At 39.3% G+C, this 15,063-nt stretch overlaps 1 protein-coding gene and 2 long non-coding RNA genes across 3 annotated transcripts in view; 1 reads left to right on the top strand and 2 right to left on the bottom strand.

Moving 5' to 3' along the window:
- The first annotated feature begins 78 nt into the window (after positions 1-78).
- Positions 79-14,071, top strand: LOC120443387. Its single transcript, XR_005615404.1, has 2 exons — positions 79-120; positions 13,213-14,071. It is a non-coding gene; the product is annotated as an uncharacterized LOC120443387 (long non-coding RNA).
- On the bottom strand, positions 4,133-5,569 carry LOC120443382. Its single transcript, XR_005615399.1, has 4 exons — positions 5,486-5,569; positions 5,089-5,244; positions 4,699-4,790; positions 4,133-4,265 (listed from the first exon to the last, which is right to left on the bottom strand). It is a non-coding gene; the product is annotated as an uncharacterized LOC120443382 (long non-coding RNA).
- A 305-nt stretch (positions 14,072-14,376) lies between the features above and the next one.
- LOC120443374 overlaps positions 14,377-15,063 on the bottom strand; it is a 5,019-nt gene continuing 4,332 nt past the window's right edge. Inside the window, exon 4 of the mRNA XM_039621980.1 lies at positions 14,377-15,063. This exon is cut by the window's right edge and continues 1,052 nt beyond it. The gene's annotated coding sequence lies outside the window, so the exon portion shown is untranslated.

The following is a 15,063-nucleotide window of genomic DNA, read 5'->3' on the forward strand; positions in this document are numbered from 1 at the left end:
ATCCTCTCGAGCTCTTCTCTGAGCCCTTGGTATTTCTCCAGCTTCTCGTGTTCCTTCTTCCTGATGTTGCTGTCATTCGGAACCGCTACATCGATCACTTGGCAGTTTCCAAGGCCTCAGGTATGGACAGCTTGCTGTATTTCTTATGCACCTTTGTCGCGCCTTTCTGCAACTCCGTTAGTTGGCTAACCTCCCTCCGTGCTACTTTGATCTTGCCCTCTAGCCTCCTTCTCCATGGAGGGTACTGCCCCTTGTGGCAGATAGATAGAGGTAAAGACTGTTAAACTGATGTTATCAACCATCTGAAACAAGTACTCAATTCACTGGTATAAAACATTAATGGGAAGATAGATTACAAGAAAAAATGGATTAAAATGAATGTTTTTATGCGTTTAATATGAACTACTAATTTGGTCGTTAACAATTTAAAGAACAAAAAAAGCTTAAATCAGAAGTATCATAGATAAATTGCTTACTTTTCCTTTTAGTTTCATGTGGCCACTTTGTTGGGTTTAAGAAACAGCACAGTTGGAAAGACAAGTTATTGTAATTTTACTGCAGGGAGCTTATTTCTCTCTCAGGTTGAAACTTTAAAAACACAGAACATTAATGATTGAGGTTATCAGACACCCAAAGCAGCCACTAATAGCTAAATGTATTTGTTGCACATTCATCTCTCCAACATGTGTCAGTGTGTGCGAGATAAGAAGCAGAGAAAAGGAAGGATGTAGCTTAGAGAGTTTCTAATCTATTTTTGGGGTAAAGTGCTGTGGCTACAAGAACTTTATACACAGCAGTTTGTCAGGAAGACTAAAAATATAATAAAGAAGACAAACAGGTTCATCTTTCAGTCTTCACAGACACTGAAATTTCTTCTTGTATCTTGCTGTTGTTGATAGAGAAAAAGCTTCTGCACTTTTTTTAGTGATTGATTGATGTTACATATTTAGTTGTTCGTATTAAACCAGTTAGATGCTTTCATAAAGTAAAACCTTGTCACAGTTGAATCACTGTTTCCTGACATGTTGGAACAGAGAGGAATGCTAGCTGGTTGATTTTCATGCTGTGGCTGCCTTTGAATTTGAAATACGTGACTGTGAATTGCATAATGTGACGAAATGGGGTGTAAAGAAGGCAATGAACTTCCCCTTTCAAGCTCTTTGAAAAACATATTACAGAGTTTACTGACAAGTTAAGCTGGGAGCAGTCCTGAGGTAAGTAAAGACAATATTAGCTTTTCACTTCATTTTTCTACTTGAAGATTAGAAAAGCTATGAGGAAACTCCCTTATGAGGCTGAATTACAAACTAGACTGTGTGTGTGTGTGTGTGTGTGTGTGTGTGTGTGTGTGTGTGTGTGTGTGTGTGTGTGTGTGTGTGTGTGTGTGTGTGTGTGTGTGTGTGTGTGTGTGTATATACACTTTTCAGGACCAAAATTAGTAAATCAACATCAGACAAACTTACAAATCCTCTCGCAAAATGGATTGCTCTGGACTGTGGACCACTATCAGTGGTAGAAGAAAGACTATTTCAAGTAAAATTCAACAGCTTTCAAATCAAGCAAAATTAGATGCTTTAGAGACAGCCTTGCTAATATGGAGGAACTAGAATAGAATAGAATAATCTTTTAATTGTCCCACAAGGGGAAGTTTGGATGTAACAGCAGCAAGAAAGACACATATACAAACAAACAGTACACAGGACACAGAAAAGAAAAATACACAATTTTTACATATTTACATCAAGGACAGTGATTACCAAAAACAGAGTACTGTACCGTTATTAAATTAAATTAAATTAAATTAAATACAGATAAGAGGCAACCCCTGGCTATAGTGTGAATCGGTTGATAAATAGTGCAAGTTACAGCACAGATGTTAACATCTATGGTTGTTGGGAGCAGTTCTGATTGTACAGTCTGACAGCTGCAGGGAGGAAGGACCTGCGGAAATGCTCCTTCATGCATCTAGGATGCAGCAGTCTGTCACTGAAGGAGCTCTGCAGTTCAGCAACATTTACATGCATGGGGTGGGAGACTGTCCATCAGAGATGTTACTTTGACCAGAGTCCTTCTGTCTCCCACCACCTGCACTGGGTCCAGGAATAGATAGGTGGATCAGGAGCAAACAAGAGTGCGACAATAGAAAGAGGCACTCATACAGGATGTTTCCACATAGTGGAATTCAGTGCTGGATATGGTTTCTCATCTACTAAAGAATCAAGAGGCTGTTTTTGCTGCTTTAGACAAACAAAAGCACAAGCTAGATATTTTAACTCTATCAGAGCTGGTAAAACTTGAGCCATGCAGGTAAATAAAACTATTTTTATTTTATTGTTACTGTTTCTTCAAAAAACTCTATAGTTGACAGTTATTGTGTAGATCAGGGGTGTCCAAACTTTTTTCACTGAGGGCCACATACATAAAAATATAGGAGGGGCTGGGCCACTTACTAGAAATTAGGTATATAACCTTAACTGTAGCGTATTAAAGTTAGAAAAATCACTTAAAAATGGTCAAATATGTTATATTGTTGAATATAATTAAAGACAAAACTGCCTTCATCACAGCTTTCCATAAATGGATCTTTATTGATTTCTTCAGAAAAAGCTTTGGTAGCTCATTCTCAGAACAGCAGCAGATTTCTTCTTAGACAGAAGATTTACAGCACAGAGAAAAAACAATAAAGGGGAAAATGGGACGGGGACATTTCGAGCTTGTTATTTAAGTTCTTAGGCTTAGCAGCACACCTATTAACGTTCGTTTGAAACCGTTATCAACATTAACAGACTGAACTGGACTTAATAACAGGAGTGCAAATAATTTTAGTAAATTATTCTGGTGACTATCAGCTGCGCTGGGTATGTAAATCGGGCCATCCAGCCGCGGTGCTGATCGCCACTCGTGCCAAAAATCCGGACAAATGTCACTTGATCACACTGAAAAAAGAAAATAGTTGAACCAACTTAATTGAATTATTTCAATTGGTAACACCTAATTTAATTAAGTTCTTTGAAATGAAGTTAATACATTAGATTAACACAACTGATTTAAGTTACATGTACTTAATAAATTAATTGTTGTCAAATAAACATTTTGCATTAATCCAACTTAAAATTAAGACATTTCAACTTAAAGTTTTCAGTTTTTCCAACCCAATAATTTGCATAACCCAAAAGTAAAATATTGCTCTTTGCTAACCTAATAATGTGGTTTAGTGTAAATTATTTTTTGTAGTGACTCTAAAATGAAATTTTAGTTTAATAAAGCTTAAATCAAAATTTTAAGTTGGCTGAAAATATTTTTCAAAAATTCAAAATCCAATGTTTTTTTTTTTAAAATACTTTATTGTATAAATGTAATAAAGTATTACCTTTATGGCAACCAACACAGCTTTTGGTCAAACACATTACACATTTGTCCTTTTTAAAACACATATGCACAAAATGCAAGTAGCAGCTTAGTAGGACCACAAAGTTGTCATCAAAGTGTAAAGTGCAACACAGTATTACACAAATATCAATCTCAACACATATAGTGTCAACTATGAAAAAGTGCCCCAAGAGTATACAGAAACTTCTCTTCAGCTATAGCCAATGAATAAATATCTGAACAGTGTAGCTGACCAATGGGGACGAAAAAATATAAACACTCCTTTAGAGTTTTAGAATGTCACAACAGTTTGTTGTATAACTGAGCACATCAAACCTGAAATGCAACCTTTCCCTTGAAACGAAGGCAAATATGTCTGAAAAAAATTAAAAATAAATAAAAATACCATACAAAGTATGTATAAAAGCACATTAAATTGTGGTTTGAGGTCTCTTGGAGCATAAAAAAGGCCCAACATCCAAAAGAGACTACATATTTTACATGCTATATGTCCAAACACAGTTGTTCCTTCGCATTATGGCACAAGGCCATTTGTTGGTCATTGTTCTGTGCCATTACTGGGAGCTTTGAAGTTTGATATACAGATTTTGGACTTTGGGGGACATCTTGTGCTGATCAAGCTGCATGAAGATTTTTTGGAGCACTTCAAAAGTGAAGCGAAAGGGTTTTGGATAAGCTAGGTTGAGTGCATAGATCAAACCTAGAAGCAGGGCACAAGCTGAGGCAACCGAAGTTAGTTCATGCAACACTTCCACACCCTCAATGACAATGCCAATGTCTTCAGGTGGCTCCTGCAGTCCCTCCCCCTCCTTCCGAATCACATACACTGCCATGATGACCTCCAGGTCCCTCTGAACATCATCTGCTCCACAGTCCTACAGAGGGGTACAAGACACAAACACAAATCATCATTAGCCTCACTTCTTACAGTGATTAAGTGTTTGGGTGATGTACCAATATGTGTTATGTGCTGGGCTATTTCTTGGCTGGGTGTCATCACACACCAGAAACAGCAGAGAGAGGTGTATCAATCTGACTCTAATCAAATTGTAAGCAAGAAAGATAAGATTTCCCAACATGTCAAACTATTCCTTTGAACTTAAATAATCAAGTAAGCCCTTCTTACTTAAAACAAAGTCAATCCAATATGTAATGTGTTGTTGCTGGGAATTACATAATGTCCAATATGGTCATGATAATAAATACATGTCAGCAATCCAACTATGGTTCACGTGTTATGTTTGTTCTAACAGTTAACTTTTTTTGTGTCCCTTTGACAAGATGTGCTGACAAACTGTTGAAACTTACAAGGTATTCCTTGATCAGGCCATCTGCATCTTCTCCCAGGAAGATGGTGAGGGCTTTCAGCACACATTCCTCCGATGATTAATGTCCACAGTCTAGAACAACAAATGTTGATTAATTTTAAACTCTAAATTTCATAAGACAGACATCCTTACTCTTATTGCTTAACTTACATGTACTTTATTTAAAAACAGTAATTCACAAGCCCAGAGATTCATTACAGAAAGAAAAGGGGATGAGTTCAGTGGTGTATTTTTGAGTCGCTAAAAACATTCATGCATATGAAAGCCATGATTAGCATTGGCCTGCCCATACTGTCTTTATGAAGGATTCAGATATATTTTGACAGCCCTCTTAGTTACTGAAGTATCTTGTTTGATGGTACAGATTTACCTGGTCCAATGTGTCCATGATGTTCGCAACCTTTTGGCGTGTTGCTCCTCCTTTGGCACGTATGACTTTGATCAGCTGACTTGAGTGCATGTCTAACTGGGCCATGAACTTCCACTCAAGAGGAACAGCCATGAGCCTCTGGAACTCTGTATTTATCTAAAAACAAAACACAAATGACAGTAGATATTGTATTATGGAACAAAATGCTGAAACTGATTGTATGCCAAAATGTCTATATCCCAAAAAGTATAACATGTATGGAAATTCAAAATGTAAATTCTTTCATTAAGTTCAGTGTTATAAAATCTCAACCACATCAAGTTATGACCGATTCATGAAAGTTAACTGCAATAAATCCTGAAGCATACAGACTTGATCACTTCAGTTCCATTCTTACCTCTTTCTGTGTGAAGAGTGCAGGCCATCTGTCCTTCAGTTCCTGAATGCTTGGTTCTTGGTTTACCACCTCATGTCGTCTGTAGGCAAACGCGTGTTAGCCATTTTGTCTCGATGACCCTTTCATTGTCCCTTATCCCGATCTCTGTCAGAAGTTCTAGTCTCACTTTTTTTCCATGCTGTCCAGAGTCTCACCAGTAGGAAAGGATGGATAAAAGTTAGCTTCAGAACGTTTTGGCTTCTTCAATTTTTAGCAGGAAAGCATCTGTAGTAGCTTTAGATTTCAGTGAGTTTACACACAGCTCTGGACACCCCTGTAATTTCAGCTGGGTCCTGTAGTTTGCCATTTTGTACTTCAGTCGTTGTTTCCAACCGTAGCAGCCATTGAATGATCCAGGTTCTTTCAAACATGGGTGCTTTTTGATAAGAGCCTCTGCAGCTGCGCAGAAATGTGCATCCTCTGGATAGGCCTTGTAACGGTAAATTTCTTCTGCAACTCTTTTCAGGATATCAGACAGCATTCGGGTGCTTAAAGTCAACATTTTTTGGCTCACACGGTACTCAGTATTCCCCCTCTCTAGCTGTAGCTCTGTGTCATATGAAAATTGGGGAATTGCAAAGTCTTCTGGCCACTGTTGTGTTCGAGATGACATAGATTCAGGGATGAGAGGATAATTGTGTCATTTGATGCCACCGAAATACCGTCATCAGACTCAAATGAAAGAGACAGAGATGAAGTGGACTGATCGGCACTGATCAAAGGTGGATTTGTTTGCTGGTGGATCACTTTGATTGTCCCCAAATTCCGAAGTTCGGTGGTAGAATTCAGATTGAAGAAGTCGTTGCCAAAGTCTTGGTCAATGTATTGCAGTCTGAAGTTACCTTTTAACCCAAAGGTAGTCTTTATCGTGCTGAGAAGGTCTTCAAGTGACTCTGGGATGCCATTTGGAAGAGTCAGCTTTTCAATGTTGTTCTCTCCTAAAATCACCTTCAGTCTTGCAGGTGTTGAACCAGCCATGGTGGTCTGAGAACAAAGCACAAGCACAGTTAGTGAGGATCAACATGTAAACCACTGACATTTCCAATTAGGAGAATTTAATGTCAAACTAGAGGAAAAGAGAGAAGGCAAAGAGAGGAGGAAAGGGAGAGAAAATGAAGAGGAGAGGTGGAGATCAGCTGAGGCAGCGAGGAGAGAAGGCAAACCGAAGAGGAGAGGGAGGAGAAGAGATGGCGAGAATATGGGAGACATTGAAGAGAAGAGAGAAGGAGAGAGGTGAGGAGAATATAGGAGACAACAAGGAGAGGAAAGAAGAAAAAGAGAAGAGAAGCAGAAGGGGGGAGAGCATAGGATTAGCATTCACTGACTGGAATCCAGCAACCTGCATTAAAAAAAATGACATAACTGATGAATTGCCAATGACATCATCACACCACTTTGGCTTGCAGTATAAAATAAATATGTTCTGAGAACACATTAGTATTGTATGGGTCTGGGTTTTGTTTTCCCACTTAAGAAAATACTTTATCATATTTTGAGGCCTCACCCTTTAAACATGGACATATCTTTTCAAGGTGACAAGACGCATCCTCTAATTTTGTAGTCTGCCAGTGGGTAGGTATCATGCAGTTCTTGTGGCTCAACAAGTTCCACTTCTTTGCTTGGTGATGTTTTGAGATCATAAGCTCTGTAGTGTTCCATATACCATCCGCTAAGCTTTTTCAGAATGAAGATTAGTTTGTCCTGCAGTATCACCATTTGGATGATTTCACCAAACTCTGGCAGTCCTCCCAGTGAGCCGTGGATCAAGATCATCCCACACTTGTAGATTAGTCCATTATATGCTACACTTTTAGCCAAGCACACATTGTCCATATCTGGAGACTTCTGTCTCAGTGCATTTGAGATGTCCTTGTTAAGAACATCAATGTGAACAGTGGAAACATCTGTTACTTCCAGTGGGGGTTTGGCAAAGCTAATTGCATGCAAATGATATGCAATCTGATACTGATGTCTCTGTGAAAGGGAAAGAAGTACATTTTTGAAGCATCTGATGTTCCTTGCAACTCTTTTAAAAAAACTATGCTTTGCTTCGAATCGCATAGTCCATAGTGCAACCAGTGGCCCAAACTTACGGATCAAGTATGGATAATGTTCCAAGTAGTGGTGCTTTGGTTTAAGATTAACATCTGGGAAAACCTCTTGAAACTTGATTCTGTGCTCGGAGATCTTAAAACCAAGATATGCAATGGAGTCCTCAGTATGAACAGGACTGACAACAAGATCAACAATGTCCTTCAAGTCTGTTAAGATGTGCCAAGCAGGCTCCTCACACGGTACACTCTGCCCAACGAACAAAGGCAAAAATCTGGTAAGACTCCAGTTCTCGTGTGCATTCCCTCCTACACTTTTTGGATGCAAAACTGAGAGCCACAGGATGAGGTCGATTTGTTTTGTCAGCCCACTTAAAGTTGAAAGATGATATTGCTTCATTCAATGTACATAATGTGAAATACTTTTTTTGATTAACAAATTGAGGCAAAGCGCAAGTTCAAAAGGAACAATTCCTCAAAAGATCATGTACAACATCAGGTGGAAACCCAGTGGTAACATCAAAATGTGAGAGGTGCTTTGACAAAATACACTTTGATTTCACACCATAATAACTGGGCAATTTGTTTTCCTCAATAATTCGTAAATGATCTGCATGAATGTCTTTTGTTCTTAAAGTAAAGACTTCACTTCTGACTTCAATAGTCTGGAACTCTGATGTTTCTGCAGTGCAAAATCTACATACGTATGTCCCTGAGAAATTTTCAAAGAATCCAGCAATACTGTGTGCACCAAGGTTGTCGGCAACAACACACTGAACAGTGCCTTTTACTGTTCTGCCCAACTTTGACAGAAATATCCCACTCTGTTCCAAAATTACAAGATCATTAATTACAGGTTTTAACACTTTCTCATACCCATAGCACTTCAGATCATTACTTTTGATTAAAGCAGCCAAATAGATTGAGGTTAAAGCAGAATTACAGCCTGGTGGCAAATTACCCAAAACCCAGTACAATCCACAAATTTTATGCTTCCTCCGTGATGTACCAAGGGGATTACATATTTCGAATTCATCAATGTATAATATCAATGAAATGCTTTCCTGCTTGGACAACAGTCCATTTTCATGGAAGAAGTCACCATCGAAGATAGTTTTGTAGTGCACAGAAGTTTTTGAGGCTGATTATCTACAGTATTCAAATTAACAGCCTGATCCAAGATTGTCTGGCAGTCAAGAATATGCTGCAAAGACTTTAAAATTGAAATATATTGGAATGACTTGTTATTTTTTCGGTCAAGTATATATTCCACTGGTTCCACTACTTTAAAGTGGCTCTTATAGTATGCTTTTCGTCTCCAAGGACTGGAAAGTGGACCGTTATCTCAATTGCTTTTTTTACAGGGTTTGTCTCACAGAGTACACTGGCTAGCTTTTCAACAACTGACTGGTCAAATTGGCATCCACTGTCTTGTAATATTTGGCTAATAGTCTTTTGGGTAATCGCCACAGAAACAGAACCAATCAAATAGTTTAACTCCTGCAAAAGCTCATCTACAGCTGCATTAGACACAAGAAAGATGTGTTCCAACTTAAGGAGCACTGAAGCAATTTTAAGCTCAATATCCTTCTCTAAGTTTTCAGAATACCCATTGTCAAAAGCAGAATTTAAATTTACATCACTCTCTATAATTTCCACATCTGAAATATCACTGGCAACACTGGCAGAAGATTCATCAACAGAACTTATTCCAGGCTTAAATGTGTTCACTGTACCAGAGTGTTTTCTGTATTTATGACTTTTGAAGTTCTCATAGACATTGGTTTTATATTCACAGTTTTGGAACGCACATGTTACAGTCTCCTTATTTTTAAGATGCTGATAGATATGTTGAAAATATTCTCTTTCTGTGGAGAGTTGATTATGGCCACAAATATGGCAAGTGAATGTGGACGCAGCTTTGGAGACTGCTTGTTGGGCAGGGTGATTTCTTGATAGATGGCTCAGTAGGGCGTTCCAAGCCTTGAACCTACATGCACAATTTAAATAAGTGCATGGATATGAGTGGCCTCGTCCGTAATGCCTATGAATCAGTTTGTAGTGTTTGAGCAATTCAGATCTTTTTGTTAATGTTGTCCCACAGTCCTTGCATCTCCACATGAAGCATAGCACTGGAGAAACAAAGAGACACGCTTTACTGGGTGTATATAAATAATTTGAGAAAAACACAGAGGGAGAGTTGGGCAATATTACAATATATCAATATGGTGATATGAGACTAGATCTCATCTCAGCTTTTGCCACATTGCCCAACACAAAGCGAATCATTTAAACACAAAATGTATTCATCAAATGTAGCCAGCCCTCTCTAATTAGATTTTAAAGGGATAAGTTCAAAACAAAAGTTTAAAAACAAAACCCAAATGCCCATAGGTACATTTTTTTTTTTTTTTTTGCAATTGTTTTATATATAAAGCCGATTCCTGTTCAGTGTAAAACTGAATTAAGTTTAAATGAGACATTACTAATTTGAACTTGCATACCTTTGTTGTTGATGAAGTGAAAGTGCATGCAAGTTCACAGGTAAAACGACCTGCCTGGCACGCCTCCACACAGGAATGCCCCTCTTGAAGTAGTCACAGAGCTGAGAAGAAGTTAGGTCAGAAGGTGGCGATGGGGCATCACATTGGACACCAAGCCAAAGGTTGTGGCACTGTCCAGGGTTCCAACCAGAGGTGATGTAATCTTTCTGCCATCAGCAGACACCCCTCTGGAGAGGTTGACAGGAAGGAAAGGAAGCGCTACCCAAAGTCCTAAAGATTAAAGATATGTTCGAGTTAGTCTGTCGATCTTTCATCATGTTTACAGTGTTCATCTGCATCTATGTACTTATATATGTATTCAGACACAGACCAGAAGTGTGCTAGGACTACAAGAAATCTGATGGCTGTATTTTCTGTGTTCAATAGCGTAATACTTTCTTCTATGATTTCTAATTTTGATTTTCTGCCGCACACCATCTCCCTCTCACACGGCTGATCCGTGCGTGTACGAGCGCTGCACGCACCCTTTCTCCTCGCCTTCTTAACGTCATGTACATTGAAAGCAATGCAAGCGGCAGTAAATGCATGCTTCCTGGAGCCACCACAGCTAAACTTTACCTCCTACATCACCCGTGGCCGTGACCGCATGAACTATTCGCGCCGACAGGCATACTGCGAACAACCACTCGTGTATAAATGCGCGCGCCCGAAGTAACGTAGTCTGAAGAGAACCGCGGCCCAGCTTGCCGCCATAATGTGCTAATGCTAATGAATAACTAACAGTAAGCCAACACCGACACACTGCATGAATACACAACTTTAAGCTAGCGTTACGATATTAAAACAAGAGAGTACCGCCGGCAAACTACTAACTTAACCTACATGTCCAAGCACAAACTACCAACAGGTCTGACATTTCGCTGTTAGCAGGGCTGAATGATAGCGGTTTGGTCAGGTCAGTTTACTAAACACTTAACAAACAATACAGTTGGAATATTTTTATATCTAATATATTAAAATATGTGTTCTACATTTGACTTACCTTCAAGGACTATGGAAAAAGTAATATCTTCGTTACCTTATTGACCAAATTGTTCACGAGGTCCTGCCTGCAGCCAAGTGCCTCTCAAAATGGTGGTCTCAACCGCAGGCAGTGTTGCCAACTCCTCAGTAAGGAAAATCGCTATTGGCTGTCCTAAAAGTCGCTAGAAGTCGCTAAATGACGTCATCACCTAATTTGCATAATTGGTCACGCTAATATAATTGTAACCTATGTTGTTGGAGAGAGAATAACATCGTGGAAGAGACATAAAGTGAGTAAAAACGTCCTAAATGCATTTAGAGTTTATTTAGAACTACAAATTAAATTTCTTTTAGCAATTATTGTTTTTTAATGTCACAATTCCAACCCTGCTCCTTTACCCGGGCTTGGACCGGCAAAAGTGACCCGAAATAGGCACTCTGGTGGAGTTACTTTGTGTTTGTGTGTGTTTATAAGTAGTTTTAAACCTTGTGATCCACAAAACAGCAGAAGAGTAAAAGATTAAAAGAAGAACTGACTGCGTTACAGCACCCGCTGCTTGTTGAGAGTAAAAGCGATACGCGCTTTCACGTCTTTTTTTAGCGACTTTTTATAGAAAAAAAGAAAAAAAGTCGCTAGGGGGTCTGAAAACTCGCTAAATATAGCGACAAAGTCGCTAAGTTGGCAAGAAAATTCTGGAGAAGGCGGAGACGTCATGACATCAGACGCACTGCGTCACGAGAAACCTGATTGATGCAGGTTGACTCTAATGAGAATAGCAGGTTACATGTGTACTGAGGGAACAACACGTAATAACAAGTTGATATACTCCACAAATGTAGACTGGCTCCACTAAAGCAGAAATCTTAATGAAACTAACTCCGAACTTTACGTAACTTCAACTACAGCTGAAATACACTTTTTAGAGTGCAAGGAGCAGATCTGCATCAGATGAGATCAGCTGACTTTGCATGTGCGTGCGCTGTGCACAGCGGTGTGTACTCTGTGTGTTAACAAGAAAAACGCATATAAGAAAGTGGTGCGCAAAAGCAGGGTAGTGACAGAATTGATGCGCATTATTGATATTTGAAGCATGTGTACCTGCAGATTAATGTAAATAAATCACACTTTAACGAACGGACTTGTTTCCTGTGGCTGCTTGGGTCTTGGGGGGGGGGGGAAGCGAGTGCCTCGCTCATGTTATGGCCTGGCCCTAGACGGGTCGTAACACACCGGTACTGTGGAATATATTTTTTACTCACCTAAAGCGCTCATGCTCTCGTCCACTCCCCGCAAAACAATTAGCAGCTGTGCGGCGTCTGTGGCATCGGTGCTCGGATCGCATGCGATGGAGTAAAAATCAAAAGCACAGCTTTATCAGACAGCTGCAGTTTAATGTTGGCTGACAGTCTTCAGTGCGTGGCACAACTGGATTTCTGGACATGCTGACGTTGTTGAAGTCCTGCACTTTTTCCGGGCACATTATTTTGGTGACTTTAACGAGGCCGTGTTTTATGAGGTCTCCATCTGAAAAAGGCTTGCCCTTGCGATGAGTCAAACGACCTCATAGCTGCTATTGGAGCCTTTTCCTGGACAATTTGAGCACGAAAAAAATACTGTTGCTGACCCCGCAGGAGAGCTACCCTTTGCTTTAATTTCTGCTCTCGCTCAGCACCAGTGTAGGATGCATAGACCTGATGTTTGGTTTCATAATGACGTCGTACATTATACTCTTTCATAACTGCCACAGTTTCAGTGCAGATCAAACAGACACACGTCCCCTTGAATTCTTTAAAGAAATATTCACTCTCCCACCGTGTCTGAAATTTTCTGCACTCACTTTCTACCTTTCGCTTCTTTGGTTCTGCCATGTTTGGTAATTTGGGGGTAAATTTCTTCTGTGATTGTCCTTTTTGGTGGAGCAACTGCCTTGATCAACAGCAGCTCCCCCTGGTGTTAAAACTAATAAGTGCAATACACTCAAGCAAAAGTTGAAGTGCGGGCCATTTTCTATTCTATTTACAAAATTACTTGAGGGCCAATTAAAAATGGCCGGACTTTGGACACGCCTGGTGTAGATTAATAATTACTTTCTTGAACTGTCTACTACAGGTTTGTGACTGAGCTTGTTGGAGGTGAGCAAGTCTTCTGGACCAGACAGAGTGAGTCCCCGCATTCTCGAGGCCTGTGCCCCCCCAGCTTGTGGAGTCTTTCATAAACTGTTCATGTTGAGTCTCAGTCTACAGAGGGTCCCAGTGCTGTGGAAGACATCAAGCCTCGTCCCTGTACCAAAGACGCCACTTAACAGTGGCCCCCAGGATTACTGGCCTGTGGCACTGACCTCCTCCGTCATGAAGACCCTGGAAAGTCTCATCCAAACCAGTGCAATCCTCTATGCTGTTGCATGCTGCGGCAGCAGGTTGAGGGTTGCAGATGCCAACAGACTAAATTAACTGATCCACAACGCCAATAATGTTGTGGGGATGGAGTTGGACTGTCTTAAGGTGGTGTCAGAGCGGTGGATGTTGTCCAAGACAAAGACAATGTTGGACTATACCCCCCCACCCACTCCATGACATGCTGGCTAGCCACAGGAGCACGCTCAGTGAGAGACTGAGATTACGGAAAATCACCACTGAACGACACAGGAAATTATTCCTGCCTGTGGCCATCTCCCTGTACAACTCCTCCACCTGTAAACACTGCAACAGTTACATCCTTTTTACACACGCTCTTTTCTACTCTGTAATATTCTTATCAATATTCTTGATATTTACTTATAATCACCTGTATTAATTATTTATATTTATGGTTAAGTGTTTTGTATATATTAGTGCTATTTCTTACATTTTTTAAATCTTTAACATATTGTATTGTTTAAATACAATATGTCACTGTTTTAGAATTTCTTCTTGGAGCAACTTTAACCCAGATAATTTCCTTAGGGATCAATAAAGTATGCTGATTCTGACCCTTCATTGGCTTCCAGTTAAATTTAGAGATTCGAAGTTTTATTAATTACATAAAACACCCTACATGACTATGGTCTTGAAAAGACACAAGACACTTCTATATGGTTCTGTAACGGGTTGATGGTTTAAAGTCTTAAAGTACAGTCAGCCTATCAACTGACACCATAAATGCATCAACGTAGGTTTTCCTGAGGTCACTGACCACACCAATAGATTAGTCATCTTCTTGTAAATTTTTATGCTGGCTGACATCTTTATGAAACTAGCCAAATGATGGCCTGTTGGTCATTAAAAAAAAGCTATATAAAAAAGATAAAAAACTAATTTTTTTCATGATATTTTATTATTTGACCAATTCAGCTTCAAAGAAGTTTAACCAACTTACAAAAGACTAAAAACTTTTTTGAACCTTTAAAAACCACAACCTAAGCACAACCATGTCAACATTTAACAAGAATATTATTAATAATACATTACACCCATAACTGACTGGATCAGAGGAAATTCAAATGTTACTGTGACTGTTATGCGACACTTAAAGTGTCCTTTAAAAAAATGTAAAAGATAAAACAAAAACTAAACATGATATTTATATAAATAAATGACTGCAATCATACAAAATACAAATGTTGCAAGAGCTCTTTAGATGATTAATATTTGAGTTTAAGATGTCTTTATATGAAATTCCATCTCTTCTTGGTGTTGTTGACTGGCGCTTATCCCAGCTGTCACATGACATTCTGCAGGCAGTTTAGCATCACAAATATATCGAACTGCATGTTTTGTTCTGCAGGAGAAAGTCAAAGTACCGATACAGACTCATGGAGATCATGCTGTGGTCTCTCTGCTTTTTCCTTCTTTTTTTTAAAGTCTTTTTTCTCCCTCTGTCCTTCTGTTAACTTTCTCACAATCAATACTTTGTTTTTTTCTTTTCGGTCCCTTGTCCTCTGTGGTTGTAATAACCCAAAATAAAATATCCTAATAAAGTTTT

Source organism: Oreochromis aureus, linkage group 13, assembly GCF_013358895.1.
Source record: "Oreochromis aureus strain Israel breed Guangdong linkage group 13, ZZ_aureus, whole genome shotgun sequence".
NCBI lineage: Eukaryota > Metazoa > Chordata > Actinopteri > Cichliformes > Cichlidae > Oreochromis > Oreochromis aureus.